General features: G+C 45.6%; 1 protein-coding gene across 1 annotated transcript in view; it reads left to right on the forward strand.

Annotated features, from left to right (window-relative positions):
• BRE (brain and reproductive organ-expressed (TNFRSF1A modulator)) overlaps positions 1 to 20,001 on the forward strand; it is a 190,383-nt gene that overhangs the window by 44,811 nt on the left and 125,571 nt on the right. The gene's annotated exons all lie outside the window — the stretch shown is intronic.

Genomic DNA, 20,001 nt, shown 5'->3' on the forward strand with positions numbered 1-20,001 from the left:
AATATTGAGATATATATGACTAAGGATTGCCAGAGCATTAAGGGCTAGACAAGGGATAGCCATCCGATAATACTAACCGTGTGGCTCTTTTTGTCTAACTGAAGTTCTGGACTGACATACTGTAGCTTTGAAGTGGGGATTCCCTTGATTGAATCATTATGTTCTTTAAATGGTAGGTTTCATTCTTCAGGAGAAGAAGCCCAACATTCAAATACAGAATGCAAAATATGAATATACAATACTTCATATTTAACTCACTTAAAAAAATACTTTTCCGCTCACTGGCTGGTTTTTGTTTTTCGCATATGTGCAACCCACGACGTGTGGTGCCAACTTTTTGTGGCTTAAAGGGACCCTGTCCAGACACTGAAAAGTGCCTATTATTGTTGTACCTGTAGAATGCATATACTTACTGTGGCTCTTCTGCCACCCGCGCTGCTGATCTGATTCTGACAACTACCCCTCTATAGTCTTCTGCAGAGGCCAAAAACTGAGAGTGCCACTCTCATGTGTCCCCCACAATACTTACTGGTTTCCCCCATCAACCGCCACATCACTATCCTGTCCTGTACTGATGTATGGGTCAGTGTGAAAACGGGGAACTAGGAGGTCAACATTCCATGTAGTGTAAGTTTCCGCAGTAGACTTTATAGGAGGATTTCTCAGGGTCTCATTGCCAGCAAGAGAGCTAGATATACAGTTTCTTGTAATAGGTATTTAATAAGGTCCAGACAGGGTCACTTTAAAGTTGATTAAATCAGATCAGATGTTTGATTAAACAACACCGGGACCTGTTTGTCATATCTGGATGCTTTGATCATTGATTTGCAGCCACATGATTCGCTGTGTTGCTATCTTAATTTCCTAAAAGCGTGGCTATGGAGTGTATATTGAAACTGCCTTTAATTTAGTTGTCCATGTGACCCATTGAAATGCAGTTGCATAGTGTCTGTACCAAATTTACTTGTACAGTTCTGACACCAGTCTGATTTCACTGTCTAGAATCAAAAGTCATTATATAATGTTGGGTAGCACAGTGTCGTGGTTAGCACTTCTGCCTTGTAGCACTGGGGGTTCAAATCCCGGAAAGGACACTATCTGCAAGGAGCTTGCATGTTCTCCCTGTGCATGTGTGGGTTTCCTCTGGGTACTCCGGTGTCCTCTCACACTCCAAAGACATGCATGCTGGAAGGTTAAAGGAGAACTATGAGTGAAATGCATAGTTAGAGCCGTAGTGTGACACTGAAGCTATCACACGTCGGCTCTATTGGTCGAGAACGGAGCGAGCAGTCACATAGCGCTGACTGAAGGAATGCATGGAGGAGGGGACGGGAACAGCTGGCTCTGGATCTAGAGAGGCAGAGCCAGCAGTCAATCAGGCAGCGGTGTGGATCCTAACAATATTATTGGGATTGTTCGTGGTTGCAGCACGGCTCTGCGCTGTCTTCATTTGGCAGGCAATAGCCCACTATATGCTGAGTTGTAGTAAATGTCCTCCTGTGACCCTAAAGAGATCTATGGGCAAAAAAGGTTTGGCCATAGGTCTCTTTTTATTGGCTCCTGCTAGGGCTGCCACAACTAATCAATTAAAACTATAATGATTGATTATGAGAATAGTTGGCAACTATTCTCATTATCGATTAGTTGGGGGGGAGGAAGAGAGAGAGATTTTTTTTAATGCAACCAATCGATTAATCGAAAAAAATTATTGGGCAACTAATCGATTATGAAAATAGTTTCTAGCTGCTGCCTATATTGGCCCTGTATGTATACGAGACAGGGACCTTAGATTGTAAGCTCCTTGAGGGCAGGGGCTGATGTGAATGTGCCAAATGTAAAAATATAAATAACAATAATAAATAAATATAATAGGAGTTGCTGCATACATTACCTTATTACTGCTGCATCAATGACCTTTGACATTTGCGCCCCTGTTTTTGACTCCCCTTATGTTTCGTCGCTCCTCCTACTGCTGGACGTCGTCCCTTGATCCTCTCTGCAGCTTTTTAATATTGCGTGACTGGTTGCAGCCTGCCCTCCTGTTGTAACTTGTAATCTATGTCATTACTGTAATATGGGACCATAAATATTGGATAAGCCACTTGGAATGTCGCAAAATAATTGCAGGGCACAGCTCAGTAATAGCACTCGACTCTCTCCTCCTCCGTCCCTCTGTTTTACACAAAACAAGTACATGATCAGAGACAATGTTTTAAGTTATGTTCTCCTTTTCTCTCCGGCTGTGTTGTTTCTGTATTTAATTCTTTTTTAGCCATCCTTTGAAGCAAAAAGAGGTTGCGTTATCTGCGAAACAATGGCCGCTGAGTGATCCTTAACGAGCATTCATAGAGCTTAACTTTGACCTGCGTCACACCCATTTAACTCATTTTCACAGGAGACCCTTTGCTATCAAATGGAATTAGTTTGTACTTTTTTTTTTTCACATTCACTGATCAGCCAAAATATTATGACCACCTGCCTAATATTGAGTGGCTCCCCCTTTTGCCACCAAATCAGCCCTGACCCATCGAGGCATGGGCTCCACTAGACCTCTGAAGGTATTCTGTGGTATCTGGCACCAAGCCGTTTCAGCTACATTAGGTCTTCTATTGGATCGGACTACACGAGCCCGCCTTTGCTCCCCACTTGCATTAAAGGAGAACTATGAGGTGAGTGATTTCCACTCACCTCATAGTTCTAGCCGACCTGGGACAATGAGACTGTCACAGGTCGGCTCAGTAGATCGGGAGGTGAGCAAACACATACCAGGTTCGCTCACCTCTCGATCCTGTCACGGCTCTCTGCCGTGACAGGGGGAGGGGCTGGATTCCCCCCTCCCCGCTCTGATCTGCCAGCGCTGACTGGCAGAACGGACGGGGGAGGGGGCGGGTACAGCTGGCTCTGCCTCTAGATAGGCAGAGCCAGCAGTCACTCACGCAGCTGGGCGGATCCCGTCATCTACGTCGGGATCCGCTGCGGCGTCTCAGTATACCGCGAGCTGTAGCTCGCGGTATACTGAGCTTAGGGTAACGGGAGGATGCTAGTTTGTGTCCTCCCGTTACCCTAAGGAGAACTATGGGGAAAAACACTGACCCCATAGTTCTCCTTTTAATAAGCCTTGGCTGCCTGTTACCGCTTTAACAGTTTTCCTTTCTTGGACCACTTTTGGTAGGTCCTGACCACTGAAGTTCGGGAACATCCCAGGAGAACTGCAGTTTTGAAGTTACTTTGACCCAGTCGTCTAGTCATCACAATTTGGCCCTTGTCAAAGTCACTCCTTACGGTTGCCCATTTTTTCTGCTTCTGGCACATCAGCTTCAGCAACAAAATGTTCACTTGCTGCCTAATATATCCCCCCCCCCCCCCCCCCCCCCATAAGATAATCAATGTTATTCAAGTCACCTCTCAGTGGTCAGAATGTTATGGCTGATCAGTGTATACCTTATTTTAACCCCAATGCATAGCTATGTACTAAAATACTTTTCAGGATATTGCTTATGCTCCGTTACCATCCCTTTTTTTTTCTTTAAGATTGCAAATCTTCACTTTTTGAGATCAGGTTCACTTAAAAATTATATACACTCTTGTGTGACCATTATTACTTGCACCCGTCTAGTGCTTATACAGTGTAGACATGGTCAGTTTATCATGGTGTTGGGTCAATTTTATTTTTGCTTTTTAGATTTAGGTAAGTGGGAGGGGGTGGGGAGGGGGGTTGCAATGTGACCATGTTTCATGTTACACCCTAAATATGGGTGTAACATGAAAACATGGTCAGAACGATAAACTAAAGTCGGGCACACGGGTTAGAATTTCAGCCGGTTACTGATGAATCAGCCAAGATTTGTACCGTGAGTGCCGCTGTAAGCACTCTTCGGCCCGGCCGCTGTCTGAATACAATGCAACCAGCAGGGATTCATCCATCAGTGCCTGTAAGTGTTGATGGAGGAATCTTCTGGTTTTTTTATTCAGCCTGCAGGTTGAATGAAAAAAAAATAGAACCATGTATACCCTACTTTAGCCTTTAAAGTTCTGCCGTGCTCAATTTGGTGACTCAGCCAAACTTCAAGCAGTGTATGGTAGGGCTGCAACAACTAATCGATTATAATCGATTATTGAAAAAGTTGTCAACTTTTTCAATAATCGATTAATCGGCTTCCGATCAGTTGGCACCAGATTATCTTCACCCTGACACCCCAGCTGAAAGCTAAATAAGGCATAATACAAACCTTTTCTAAGTAGGTCTAAGCAGTTATAATAATGAATGCTAATCTAGACTTAAAAGGTACTGACTTATCTCTGAACTGTGGCTGCTTTTTAAAAATAAATGGTATTATCCCAAGTTCAGTACCCTAGTAAAACTCCTTGTAAACCATTGTCCTGGGACTGGTGGCGTGCCAGCCATCATTTCTTGATGGTGGAATGTGGATGTGTACTTCAAGCATGAGCCGGATCCCATCCTTAAAACCTGGCTGATGGTCCTGCACTAACTACAATGCAGGCATGAAGATGCCAATGAAAGGGGCAACAGGTCAACAAGGCCAGATGGAGCACAACTTTGGCCGACTGGTTGTCAAAACCGGAACCAGAGATGCCAAAGATCATGGATCTACGAATTGAAGGTATTACTTGATGTTAGAAGTAGAACATTTCATTTTCAAAAGCTGATATAGATTGATGAAAGACCATTTCCAACTGAAAATGTTTGTTTTCTGATGTTTATGGATCTGTATATACCCATTGGGGTGATTTCCTCTTAATGTCCTGGAGTCAGGGAGTCAAAGGAGCTTTTTACCTAGCAATCAAAGGTCTTGAACGTCACAGTGACATTGGAGTGTCAGGAGGAGAGATCGTTCTGTTGATCTAGGAGTCTCTTATGAGTGAAAAATTAATTATAATCCCCGTCTGTATAACCAGTCCAAGGCTCTTCTGACTGTTGCGGATAGGGTAATTGTCTGACTACGGGAGGCCTGTGTTCAAAAGTAAACAAGCCCTGTCTCCTTTCTGCAGTCAGTTCTGTTTACCGACCTGAAAACAAGTGGCTTGTATGATAATAACCCTTTTCTGGGTGAACTTTTGACATGCCACAAGTGTGTTCATTTACCAGCTTAGTGTCATTGTGTAATTTCCTGCCGAGGAGTGTGTTCGAAGAACGTGTCTTGTGCTTCGAGACAATAACTTTTTCATGAAATTATTTCTTTTGGTGATAGAGATTTAGGCCGGCTGAGTCCTGCTAACTTGACCGAGGTTTGAGCAGTGCAGGGCCCAGTCAGCTCCCCTCCATTTGACAAAAGTCGACTTTTCAATTAACTTTTGTTGAAGGAGCCAGTCTGAAAAGCAAGTAAACACTTTTTCCCTGAAGTTGATGTGTTGGAAGCAGAAAAAATGGACATGAGTGATAATTTGAGCGACTTTGTCAAGGGCCAGATTGTGATGGCTAGACGACTGGGTCAGAGCAACCCCAAAACTGCAGTTCGTGTGGGATTTTCATGGTCTGGAGTGGTCGGGACCGCCAAACATGGAAGGAAAAGCAGTGAACCGTCGACATCATTATCAAAGGGCAGCCAAAGCTCATTAATTCACGTGGGGAGCAAAGTCTGGCACGTGTAGTCTGATCCAATAGAAGAGCTACTGTAGCTAAAATTGCTGAAAAAGTAATGCTAGTTCTGATTTCTGAACACACAGAGCATTGCAGTTTGTTGTGTATGGGTCTGTGTAGCTGCAGACCAGTCAGGGTGCCCACGCTGACTCATGTCTACCGCTAAAAGTGCCTACAGTGGGCATGTGAGCATCAGAACTGGACCACGGAGCAATGGAAAAAGGTGGCCTGGCCTGATGAATCATGTTTTCTTCTACATGTAGTTGGCCGGGTGTATGTGTGTTGCTTACCTGTAGAAGAGATGGCACCAGGATGCACTATGGGAAGAAATCAAGCCGGGGGAGGCAATGTCATGCTTTGGGCAATGTTCTGCTGGGAAATCTTGGGTCCTGCCATTCATGTGGATGTTACTTTGACACGTACCACCGACCTAAACATTGTTGCTGACCAAGTACTCCCCTTCATGGAAACGGTATTCCCTGATGGCAGTGGCCTCTTTCAACAGGATAATGTGCCCTGCCACACTGCAAACATGGTTCAAGAATGATTTGAGGAACACAATTACAAGTTTGAGGTGTTGACTTGGCCATCAAATTTTCTAGATCTCAATCCAATCGCACATCTGTGGGGTGTGCTGGAAAAACAAGTCCAATCCATGGACTGGACTTGACCTCACGATTAACAGGACTACAGGATCCGCTACTGACAGTTTGGTGCTAAGATACCACAGCATACCTTCAGAGGTCTAATGGGGTCCATGCCTCAACGGGTCAGGGCTGTTTTGGCTGAAAAAGGGGGACCTACTCAATATCAGGTGGATGGTCATAGTGTAATGGCTAATCTGCATATATTATATTATGAAAATGCAGGATCAATGGATCCGGGTTCTTTCCTGAGCAGCATTATGCTGAGCTGGAAGAGCAGCTGCACATTAACACACAGCCTCGGTTGCTGGTAGGACAAAGTTACTGACTGGGAATGTTAATGACATAGGAGTTTCTTAATCCTTTATTGATTGGTACAGTAATCTCCTAAACAGGATCCAGACCGTAAGATGGGATTCCAGCACTGTGTCAGTGAGTCAAATACTTCTGTAGTGCATGTATGCCAACTGGAGGAGAGAGCGGAGAGCTGGCTCATCAGTATGCTGATTCTCCTTCATTATCCAATCAGAGCCTGGGAGTGTGCCTGCAAGTAAAGGATTCTGGAAGTAAAGGGAAATAGGGGCAGAGACAGCAACAAAACCCCCTTTTTATCTTGAAGTCACATGGACAGAAAGTGAGTGAGATCCCCCAGTAAGGACACAGCAATAAAGAAGAACTTTTACCATTTCCCTACTCCCTACTTATATACAACTATTTAAACAGTGACTGGGGTTTTTTTTTGGTCTCATATATATATTTCAAAGTGGTAGTTCTGTTTTGCTGTCTTTTAAAACAACGTGGCTCAAGCTGGAATTCACCTTCGAGATTAAGTCCAGCCATTTATTTTTTATTACAGAGATTTCTGGCATTGCTGGCACCCCGTGCTGAGAATCCATACGGAGAAGCCATTTACATGCTCTGTGCTCCAACATTACACGATAAACAGCCTCTTGTGGATCCTTGCATTTGGAAAATGTAGATTTATATCGCATTGCTGAAGAGCTTTATTGTCTCTTGTAATATTCTCATGTTGTTGGATGTCCGTGAGAAGCCAGAGAATGTTATTAATACCAGCGCTCTGCATTTAACATTCTCGCGGGACTGTGTGAAGACTCCTCTACAAATAGTTCTCAGACTTCCTACATTACTCATGGCGGCTATACAACGAGCTTGGCTCACCAGTGTATGCTGGGATTTCAGAGCTAGCAGGATTATAGGTCTGCTTTATGCTCTTTGCTGGTAGAGAACTCTGCTATTAAAGTGACACTAAACTCGGGAATTAAATCTTAAAAATGGACTCAAAAACCTTAAAGGAGAACTATGAGGTGAGTGCTTTTCACTCACCTCATAGTTCTAGCCGACCTGTGACAATGACACTGTCACAGGTCGGCTCAGTAGATCGTGAGGTGAGCGAACACATGGCGGTGTTCGCTCACTTCTCGATCCTGTCACGGCTCTCTGCCGTGACAGGGGAGGGGATGGATTCCCCCCTCCCCGCACCGATCCGCCAGCGGTGTCTGGCGGAACGGACGGGGGAGGGGACAGCTGGCTCTGCCTCTAGATAGGCAGAGCCAGCTGTCAGTCACGCAGCTGGGCGGATCCCGGCATAATTGTCGGGATCCGCTTCAGCTGCCGCGTCTCAGTATACCGCGAGCAGTAGCTCGCGGTATACTGCGGCGTCTCAGTATACCGCAAGCTACAGCTCGCGATATACTGAGCCTAGGGTGACAGGAGGACGCTAGTTTGTGTCCTCCCGTTCCCTTAAGGAGAACTATGGGGAAAAGCCCTGACCCCATAGTTCTCCTTTAACTACTAACTATACTGAACCTTATTTGTGTATCACTCGGCTATAGATCCTCAAATCATCTCTGAATTGGTGCTGACACTGTCCTTCCTTCTGGAGGGGGGCTACTTTTGTTCCACATGGTCCCTGTGTGTGTTGTAAAGTAGTCACCGCTCCAAGCTCACTCCCATGATGGACTACAATCTCACATTTAGATGACTAATTTGTATTGAGATTGTAGTCCATCCCGGGAGTGAACTTGGAGCGGTGACTACTTTACAACACACACCGGGACCATGGGAAACGAAAGTAGCCACCCTCCAGAAAAAGGGACAGTGTCAGCACCAATTCAGAGATGATTTGAGGCTAGGTTCAGATCTGAGCGATCGTGTTCGGGTGCACACATCGATTGCCGTGCGGCCCCATTGAATTCAAAGGGGTTACGTCCGTGCGGCAATTGCTAAAAAAAGGTACAAGTACCTTTTTTAGGGACACATGGCTTTTTTAGTCGCGATCGCGTTCCATTGTACGGGCCGTACTGGGGTGCTATTAGAAAATAATTGCACCGCCAGCGCGATCGGCAGTGATGGGCGATTCTGTGACCACACAGTTTTGTGCACGATTGCCGCGCAGTCACGGATAGCCCAGGTTTGAACCTAGCCTGACGATCTAGATAGATACATTTTTCTTAATAGTGAAGGAACTTGATTGTATTTTTAAGATTTAATTCCAGAGTTTTGTGTCACTTTAAAGTCTTTGTAAACTTACAATCTAATGTTTGCTATGTTTGGCTGGATGTCTCACTGTATGATGTTTTCTTAAAGGGCAAGTCCAGCTTTATCTTAAAGGAGAACTATGGGGTTAAGACTTTTCCCCATAGTTCTCCTTAGGGTAACGGGAGGACACAAACTAGCGTCCTCCCGTCACTCTAGGCTCAGTATACCGCGAGCTGCTGCTGAGACCACTGCTTCCAAACAGAGAACAAGAGCCCTTCTCTTCAGCTTGCTGGCAGGGGGCAGTCTTTTCTACTCAAGCTGTATCTGCTTTCTAAAGAAAACAAACTTTAAGACTTAACACACCTTTTGTTTAAATGCACCTGCAGTTTCTTAACAGTTACATATAATCATGCTCATATAAAACTGCATAATCACGCAACTAACACGCTCCTAGGCCTGATCTGACGGACAGTCCCAGAAGTGAGGCTTCGGAGGTGGCAGGAGTGGGAACAAGCTCGATCTATACAGGAATAGTCCAGATTTACATTTAGCTGCCTATATCTCTGGATCTGCTAATTGTTTTGACATGAAGGTGACCTCTGCTGGTATATTTTTTATCACATGCTCAGTTTGAATTACTTAGGCTTGTGACAGTTTTCTTCTAGATTTTTCTGTTTCCATGGATCTCATGGCGCTCGTTCCCTAGTGGGTGTTTTAAGTATTCCTCCATTAAAACCATTTAAATATAAATAATGTTTTTCATCACAAGTCTGAAACATGCAATTAATGTGCCATTGTGAGTGCACCCTGTGCTCTGAAGTATTTGTGTGTTTTCAGCTTTCCTTTTGTGTGCAAAGCAAACACATTCTCCAGATATTCTCCATAATGTACAGGGTGTGGTTCAGGTTGCCGGTTTAGACAGGAAAATATATCATCAAATATCTCCCAAAAGAGACATCTGAAGGTACGCCACAGTTAAAGGAGAACTATGAGGTGAGTGATTTTTACTCAACCTCATAGTTCGAGCCAACCTGTGACAATGACACTGTCACAGATCGGCTCTATAGATCGCTCGCTCATTTTTTGATCATCTCCCTCCGAGAGCGTTGACTGTCAGTCACCGTTCCCCGCAGGGTTTCCCCCTCCCCTCTCCGATCCTCCAGCGCTGACTGGAGAAACGGACAGGGAAGGGGGCGGGCACAGCTGGCTCTGCCTCTAGATAGGCAGAGCCAGCTGTCACCCACGCAGCTGGGTGGATCTCGACAGCATTGTCAGGATCCGTCCATCTGCGGCGATCTCGGTATATAGTCCGCAGTAGCTCGCTATATACTGAGCTTTGGGTCACGGGAGGACGTTAGAACATGTCATCCCGTGACCCTTAAGAGAACTATGGGATAAAAAGGTTACCCCCATAGTTCTCTTTTAAATATATTATGTATTTGAACTTGCTTAAAGTGTAACTACGGGCAAATTCAAAAATTACGTATATGATGCGTCTAGAAATAACAGCAGTTTTTGTCGTCTGAGTTTCTCCTGTAATATAGTTAGGAAAAAGCATGTTACACTGGCATGGGTACTTACAAATGGCTTTTAGGGCCCCTTGTACACCCCCTATTAAGGAGAGGAGCCTTGCACAGATCCCCTCTTGATCGGAGCAGTACGGATCAGATGTCGCTACTGTGACATTCATGTAGTAAAAAAGGAGTTAATAATAGTGGGCTCACTCCAGTCAATATAGGAAATCCGTTGGCACACCAGTTTTGTCCTCCATCTTGTGATGGAGGAAAAAACTGAAATGATCGGACCCCATGACGGAAATCGGATGTAAATGGACATGTGTCTGTTTACGTCAGGTTACGCACGATCAGGTCCGGCGAAATGTATCTCTGATCTGTTTAGTTTTCCAGACCTGGCCGGAGTTGGGGTTAACCGGGTGTAAACGGATGCTAGCTGCCAATACATTGGCTAACATTGGGCATCCGATCAAGTCTGCTTGAAAAACTGACAGGTGAACCCAATCGGACCGCCCATGTGAAATGGGCCTTAATTATATGGTATTTTAGTGTATAGTTATTGAAAAGCTTACTGCAGCGTGTTATCAGCAGAATGTATAGACGGAGGCTATTAGTGCTAGTCACTGCTGTCCTTGGATGACATCTGAAGATTAGTGGAAGATCTCACCTTTTTCCAGTAAGATCGAGATTGGAGGCTTTGCAATAACAATTTCTTGTGAAAGATCTGAAATCTCAGCATAGCTTCTGGAAAGACTGAAGAAAGAAGCAAAACTTTTGTTTTTCTGCTTTAGTTTGTGTGAGTTTTTCTACTTCATTGTTGAAGCTTTTATATGTGAATACCAGCTGATATGAATTGCTTTGTGAGCTTCAACATAAAAAAGAGCAGTTTAGTTTTGTTAAATGTATTGTCTGCCTTTAAAATCAAAATATATATATATATATATATACACCCCACCACCTGTATGGGAATAAATGCACGCATAGGGCAGCGCGTGTGTGTGTTGGGCAAAAATGTGATTGAAATACTTTGCTGGGCAATGTATATTTGCTTGATCTGGATTTATTGTTAAGTTGGCCGGTGGCAAGTGAACAATTTGGGGGAACTTAATCAAAACTGGAGCAGTTGCCCATGGTAACCAATCAGCTTCTCTCCTCAGTTTGTTGAAGTTGAGCTTTGAAAATGAAGTAGAGAGGCTGATTGGTTGCCATGGACATCTGCTCCAGATTTCTGTCTGCACCAGTTTTGATAAATCAACCTCTTTGTCCCTGAAGTTGATGTGTTGGAGGCAGAAAAAATGGGCAATTGTAAGGATTTGAGCGACTGTGACAAGGGCCAAATTGTGATGGCTAGACAACTGGGTCAGAGCAACTCCAAAATTGCAGCTCTTGTGGGATGTTCCCGGTCTGCAGAGGTCAGGACCAACCAAAAGCGGACCAAGGAAAGAAAACCGCTAAACCGGTGACAGAGCCTTGGGCGGCCAAGGCTCATTATTACGCGTGGGGAGTGAAGGTTGGCCGATCCAATAGAAGAACTACTGAAGCTCAGTTCTGATACAAAGGTGTCTAAACACACAGAGCATCACAGTTTGTTTAATATGGGGCTGCGTAGCTGCAGACCAGTCAGGGTGCCCATGCTGACCCATGTCCACCACCAAAAGCACCTACAATAGGCAAGTGAGCATCATAACTAGACCACAGAGTAATGGAAAAAGGTGGCATGGTCTGATGAATCATGTTTTCCTTTACATCATGTGGATGGTCGGGTGTGTGTGCATCACTTACCTCGGGAAGAGATGACACCTGGATGCACTATGGGAAGAAGGCAAGATGACGGAGGCAGTGTGATGCTTTGGGCAATGTTCTGCTGGGAAACCTCGGGTCCTGCCACTCATGTGGATGTCACTTTGGCACGTACCACCAACCTAAACATTGTTGGAAACAGCATTCCCTGATGCCAGTGACCTCTTTCAGCAGGATAATGTGCCCTGCCACACTGCAAACATGGTTCAAGAATGGTTTGAGGAACACAACTACGAGTTTGAGCTGTTGTCTTGTCCATCAAATTCTCCAGATCTCAATCCAATTAAGCAGCTATAGCATGTGCTAGAAAAATAAGTTCAATCAATGGAGGCCCCACCTCACGATTTACAGGACTTAAAGGATCTGCTTTTGACGGCTTGGTGCCAGATACCACAGCATACCTCCAGAGGTCTCAGTGGGTCAGAGCTGTGTAGGCGGGAAAAGGGGGATCTACTCAATATTAGACTGGGTGGTCAACATAATATTATGGCTGATCGGTATGTGTGTGTACACACATGAATATACAGTGTGTATGTACAGTATATATACTGATTGTATGTAGTAGCTATGTATATATAGCCAAAAATATTGGGACACCAGCCTTTACACGCACATGAACTTTAATGGCATCCCAGTCTTAGTCCGTAGAGTTCAATATTGAGTTGGCTCCGCCCTTTGCAGCTATAGCAGCTTCAACTCTTCTGGGAAGGCGTCCACAAGGTTTAGGAGTGTGTATATGGGAATGTTTGACCATTTGTGAGGTCAGGTACTGATGTTGGACGAGAAGGCCGGGCTCGCAGTCTCCGCTCTAATTCATACCAATGGTGTTCTATCCGGTTGTGGTCAGGACTCTGTGCAGGCCAGTCAAGTTCCTCCACCCCAAACTCACTCATCCATGTCTTTATGGACCTTGCTTTGTGCACTGGTGCGCAGTCATGTTGGAACAGGAAGGGGCCATCCCCAAACTGTTCCCACAAAGTTGGTAGCATGAAATTGTCCAAAATGTCTTGGTATGCTGATGCCTTAAGAGTTCCCTTCACTGGAACTAAGGGCCCAAGCCCAACCCCTGAGAAACAACCCCACACCATAATCCCCCCTCCACCAAACTTTACACTTGGCACAATGCAGTCAGGCAAGTGCCGTTCTCCTGGCAACCACCAAATCCAGACACGCCCATCGGATTACCAGACAGAGAAGCGTGATTGGTCAGTCCAGAGAAAATACTTCTCCACTTCTCTAGAGTCCAGTGGCGGCGTGCTTTACACCACGGCATCCCACGCTTTGCATTGTACTTGGTGATGTAAGGCTTGGATGCAGCTGCTCGGCCATGGAAACCCATTCCATGGAGCTCTCTACACACTGTTGTTGTGCCAATCTGAAGGCCACACGAAGTTTGGAGGTCTGTAGCTATTGACTCTGCAGACATTTGGCGACTTCTGCGCACTGTGCACTTCACAATGCGCTAACCCCGCTCTGTCATTACACGTGGCCTGGCACTTCGTGGCTGAGTTGCTCTTGTTCCCAGTTGCTTCCACTTTGTTATAATACCACTAACAGGTGACATTGCCGCCATGAAAACACCCCACCAAGCAGCCGGGATTAACATGCCAGTGTTGATCTGATAATTGATGAAATATTTCATCCTCGGAGATAATTGACACTTATAAAAGAGGTGTGCAATGTTACTGGCTAATCTCCCTCTCTCCCGCATTCAGTTTGCGAGCTGCTTGTGAAATGCGAGCCTTGACTGATGCAGATTAAACGTCTTTTCATTGTGGGAAGGAGGTATTTATACAGAATAAAGCAGATTTCTTCACCTCTTTTTTTTCTCCATTTCCCTTTTAAAGCAAATTCTTTGTAGGGATGAAAGGGGATGGGAAAAGCTACAGCTTACAACATCAGTAAAATTTATTGTGTTGACATAGCTAAAGCTTTATTTCTTTTCCTCTGACGCTTTTTATGGTTTTCATGTAGACTTGTTTCCCCAAAACTGCATTTCCTGCATTTTTTGTGGGATTTTATGCCAAACTTCAGGCAAACTGCTAAATAAACAATTGAAACCTATGTGGAATGGTTTAATCAGCTGAAGGCTTGTTATTCTGTTTTACCAGTTTTGTGATTCCGGTACCCCTGCCATAGAGCACAACCAAGTGCTGACTACACTTTTTTTTCAGTATAGTTAAAAGAAGGATTAGGTGGTATTCTATATATTCCTTTATGTATCATGATCAGGTGTATGTGAACTGTAGTAAGCTGAATTCCAGGCAAATAAAAAAGAAGAAATCAGCATCTGAAATAGCTTACATACCTTTTGACTTTAATATCACTTTAAAGTAGGGATGCACCGATACTAGCATCGATATCGGTGCTGATACCAAGTATTTGGGCGAGTACTCGAACTCGCCCAAAAGCTCCAGACCGATGCCTATCCCGATACTGAAACTTCCGGTATCAGGAAGCTGTTCGGCGAGTCATTACATGAGGGAGCATGGAGTCAGGCGGCAAGTCATTACCCGCCCCCCGGTTCCTCATAGGCAAGAAAGCCGGCTCACCTGGTGAAGACCTCCTGGCTAGTCGGGAAGCCGGATGGCGAGTCATTACATGTCACCCGGCTTCCTTAATGGGACTTCCGGTATCGGTATTCGGTATCGGTGAGTACCGGGAAAAAAATATTGGTACTCGTATTCGATACCGAAAAACTGGTATCGGTGCATCCTTACTTTAAAATTATATTGAAGTCAAAAGGTATTTAAGCTATTTCAAATGCCAATGAAACCGCTTACACTGGATCCAGTTTCTTAATTTTTAAAAGTTTTACTTTCCTGCAGAATCAGCTGGTCCCCTGACCACTGGCCCTGATATCCTGTATTAAGGTGGCTCCTTTCCTATGCAGTGCCCTATGGAGCCACCCTTGTGTGTGCTAGTTGCTGTGTGTTTTTCCAGAAACACACAAGCACAGCAAGGCAAGACACTCCTCTGCTCCCCCTTCATCCCTTCTTCCTTCTCCAAGCTAGTGGATGGACAGTTGCTGGAGACTGCATTGTCTCTTGTGATTTTATACTGGACAGGAAGTTCAGGGAAGTGATCAGAAACATAATGACTATAAGTGTTTGGACAAAATGTAAATAAATACTTTACTGGACAATGTATATTTGTTTGATCTGCGTTCAATACTAAAAGAAGAAGTTTGAGAGTTTATTACTACACATTAGTTCAGCTATTTTTAAAGGACAATTAGGAGGTGCGTGATTTCCACTCACTCTCATAGTTCGAGCCGACGTGTGACAATGAAACTGTCACAGGTCGGCTCAATAGATCGGGAAGTGAGCGAACACATACCGTCGCCCGCTCACTTCTCGATCGTCTCCCTGCAGAGAGCTGGGAATGGCAGTCACCGCTCCCCGCAGGGAATCCCCTCCTGCGGAGACTGGAAGAATGGCCTAGGGAAGGGGCGGGCATAGCTGGCAATTTACCGCGCGATATCGCTCTCCAATGCTTCTCAATGGGGCAAAGGGTCCGGGTCGTGGGTCGTGCGTCGCTACAGCAGGACCCTTTTTTGGAGCGGATTTAGCCGCGATTCAAGCTTGCTCAATGCAAGCATTTGCGCGATATCGCACGATTTGCGAACCGCTCAATGTGAACGGGGCCTTAGAGAGCAAGCGGTTACATCCTTTTCACTCTTAAGGACATATCGGCCTATCTATAAAAATGCGATAACTGAAATCTGATAGAAATAGAACTTGTTTGCCAAGTAGCTATTAAGAGGAAATGTACATATCTGAAATATCGGAGTAAATATATAACGAAACATCTTCATGTGAAGGTCACGTCAACTGTTTCTTAGGTAAACCTTCCAACAGTAACTAAAATGGCGCGCTGACTGATAAATACACTCCAGTTCTTGCTGTAATCCCATGGATTGTGTATGAGCTCACAGCGGGCCTCGGCAGGTAGTGTAACTTCACATAACCCCGAACAAGCCGTGACCGCAAGTGGCATCACTGCCAAGTCCAAAAATAGAGCAAGGGACACCACAGGATGGAGCTGAAGGTGGAAAGTGAGTCACGCCATTAATAAGTAAATAAACCCTGCTGAGGGTTTGGCCACATAGACGCTCCAGAGCTGGGAGTGTTAGAAGATGACAATTCACACCGTTCAGTTTATGTTGTTTCAGCTTTGTGTACCTTCTGCTCTCTCCAAGCTGTACGTCGCACTCCCAATGACCTTCAGTGGGCTGAGGATGATGTTGAAACCGGTGTACTTCACTTTATTGGGAAAGAATTTTAGGGGTCCATTCCGGTCATCGCGTTGTGTTGTTTCAACACACCGGGCGCAAGGGGTTCTTCACAGTAAGAGCGGTTAAGGTCTGGAACTCGCTGCCGCAGGAAGTGATTTCAGCTAAGAGTGTGGAATCATTCAAGAAACTCCTGGACGAGTTCCTCGGAGACCATAATATACAGGGGTACAGGTACTCCTAAGAGCGACATCATACATGGACTAATACACACTCACACACCAACTCAAACATAAATACACACACACAATAGGTTGGACTTGATGGACTTGTGTCTTTATTCAACCTCAAATACTATGTAACTATGTATGTTGTGGTAATGCTCAGTAGCGCAATGCTTTGCAGGACCATTCAGTTTAAATGTGATTGCACTATAGCGCACCACATCACTAGGTGCAAAAAAGAATAGAGCAGGAGCAACTTTTCCGGAGTTGTTGGGCCCATTGAACATGAATACCCTCCTTACCATCTTGTCTTGAATTGTATTGTAATTGTAATGTCTGCCCTATATTGTAAAGCGCTGCGCAAACTGTTGGCGCTATATTAATCCTATATAATAATAATAATGAATAGGCTGTGGAAGATAGGGCTGTGCTGTGTAGTAGAGCTGTGTAAATCTCAGAGCTTGTTGGACAGGACTACAACTCCTTTGGCAGGTAAAACAGGTCCTGTATTTCATCTGTGTATTTAGCTGATTGCCTGGAATTCAGCTCTAAAGCCCACCACCGGCACACTTACATTTACCTTTCCAGCACTTCCCTGCCACTCTGTTGCTGTACAGTCCTAACTCAGTGAATGCTCAGCTTTGGAGCTTCCGTCGGGTTAATGAAAGCATCCTCTCCATCATGTGACAGTGTTCAGGCCTGGTGATTGGCCCCTCAGGCCTAAGCACTGCATGATGGAAGAATGTCAGGTATTTTGTGGCTGCAGAAAGTATTAGTAGCTCTAATGGTTGCCTTTAAGGGGATACTCTGCGATGTTACCCTGAATGGTCAAAAAATATGTAAAGTGATAAAGGAATTAGCACAGATATCCCAGAAAATCTTGCCTGATGCCTCCATACTCTTATATGCGATACTTAAAGGAGAACTATGGGATGAGTGATTTCCGCTCATCTCATAGTTCTAGCCGACCTGTGACAATGAGACTGTCACAGGTCGGCTCGGGAGGTGAGGGAACACATACCGGCGTTCGCTGACTTCTCGATCCTGTCACGGCTCTCTGCCGTGACAGGGGAGGGGCTAGATTCCCCTCTCCCCGCTCCGATCTGCCAGTGCTGACTGGCGGAACGGACGGGGGAGGGGGCGGGTACAGCTGGCTCTGCCTCTAGATAGGCAGAGCCAGCTGTCACTCACGCAGCTGGGCGGATGTCGACGTCCATGTCGGGATCCGCTCCGGCTGCGGCGTCTCAGTATACCGCGAGCTGTAGCTCGTGGTATACTGAGCTTAGGGTGACTGGAGGACGCTAGTTTGTGTCCTCCCGTTACCCTAAGGAGAACTATGGGGAAACACACTGACCCCATAGTTCTCCTTTAAAGTGTGCCTGTGCCCGGACTATGGACATTTTTAATAGTAAAGATTTATTTGGCATTTCCAAAGTAAGATCAAAGTACAACGACAAACAAAATACAACGGGCACAACATCTGTGAAGGTTCTCAATCATCCAGGTCAGGGTACATCTGTAAAAAATAAATCAAGGCAACTGGACTTGCTGTATTTTTCTTGAAGATATTTTGCTGGTCATCCGACTAGCTTTCTCAATTCAGAATTGAAGCTTTGATTTATTTTTTACAGATATAACAGGCACAACAATGAGCACATTATGCACATGTGTCCAGGGCCGGATTTCCCACAAGGCCAACCGAGGCCCGGCCTTGGGGCGGCAGGGAGCAGAGGGGCAGCAGGGATTCCTATCGCCAGACACCCAAAACATGAAGTTCCGGGCCGGGCGAGTAGTTGTTTTTTACATTGGGCAAGCACAGCTAAATGTACAGCGCAGCCTGCTCGTCTGCCGCCTGATTGCCATTCTCCGTTGGCGGGGAGAGGGGCGCATAGAGGAACCTGGCCTTAGGGCAGCATAGAGAGCATATCCGGCCCTGCATGTGTCCTAAATGAGGCATCATATCCACACAACCCAGAATATGTTCAATGCCCGGGGATGATCATGGGTTGGAAGGGGGGAACTATTGGGCCAGTAATTTGAGAGGTGTGGTGATGTGGGTACTTAGGTTGTGTACCAGAAGATGAGCAAGATTGAAAAACATGTGATAGAAAGGCAGTATAAGGAGATGGGGGGGCGTAAAGGAAAGGCCGGATTTGAGGCGAGGAAGGGTGACCCTCTTAGGGTGAGGGACAGTTCCCTAACTTGATCCGAGAGATAATAGGCAACTTTATAGAGAATGTTCTTGAATTGAGGGGAACTCATAAAAACTAACCACATGCTCCATATGGAAGTTTTTGGCTCAGACCAACAAAGCCAACTGTTCCTCCATACATTGCAGCTGATTGATTTCAGTGACCCGTTCTTCAATGGAGGGAGGTTCTCGCATGTTGGGGTATTACAGTTCTGGCAGCAAATAAATAGAACTTGCAGAGGTCTTTTTTAGCAGTAGGTGGTGACCCTGGGATCAGAGAGGAGAGAAGTATGATTTCTGGCATCCGTTGGAGTTTGAGGCCCATGACTAGTTAATATACAGTGAAAATTTGTGTCCAGGTTGGAGGAGATCAAAGGTCAGGACCACCAGATGTGTACATATTCTTAAAGAAGACCTCCGTGAATAAAAAAAAACTTACCCTTGAATTGGGGCTACCCCTACACTCCACGGGTCAAGTGCTCATTTTGTCTAGGGGGCTCATATAAAGTAGATATACACTCCTTGGTCCTACCGGGCTGCTAGGCCGCTACCTGCAACCTCTTCTCCCCTGGGCTCCGGTGGTCTAAGGAGTGCTGAGGTCATCGCACCTGCGTTAGACAAGAGGACACCAAAGGACATTCATAGTCATAGCTGAGGGGTAGGTAGGTGAGCGCTGACTGCCACGGGACTCAGGATTAGGTGAGTATATCTGCTTTATTTCAGCCCCCTGGACAAAATGGGCACTTAACACTTGCATTGCAGGGGTAGCCCTACTACAAGGGTAGTTTTTTTAAATTGTTGGAGTTCTCATTTAACAATCAGAAAAAGCAGTGCCGGTGCTGCCACTAGGCAAACTAGGCAGCTGCCTAGGGGCGCAGCCAGGGCCGGACCCTTTCGCTGTCACCGACTTACATCATACGCTGTGGCAGCTAGCGGTGTTATGGGAGTCCTTTGGTATGGGCGGTTGTTATGGGTGTTTTATGGCATTCCTGAGGTATGGGGTGTGTTATGGCAGTCCTGAGGTAATGAGGGTGATATGTGGCGGTCCTGAAGCATTGGGTAGTGGTCAGTGGGGGACAACAGTGGAGCGAGCGGCCACCTAATTATAGAGCCACTTCAGCTGCTTCCCGTCTGACTGGCCAACAGTGCTGAGTGCTAAGGGGGTGCCCATGATGCTCTTAATCCGGCCCTGGGCGCAGCCTCGATCAGTGGCTTCCTCACAGGATTGAATGATGATCGCTGGAGACGAAGCCATCTCCTGCAAACTTCAGCCAATCCGTGATGGGGGAAGGGGGG

The sequence above is a fragment of the Nanorana parkeri genome, unplaced genomic scaffold (genome assembly GCF_000935625.1).
Source record: "Nanorana parkeri isolate BGI_ZX_2015 unplaced genomic scaffold, ASM93562v1 scaffold204, whole genome shotgun sequence".
NCBI classification, from domain to species: domain Eukaryota; kingdom Metazoa; phylum Chordata; class Amphibia; order Anura; family Dicroglossidae; genus Nanorana; species Nanorana parkeri.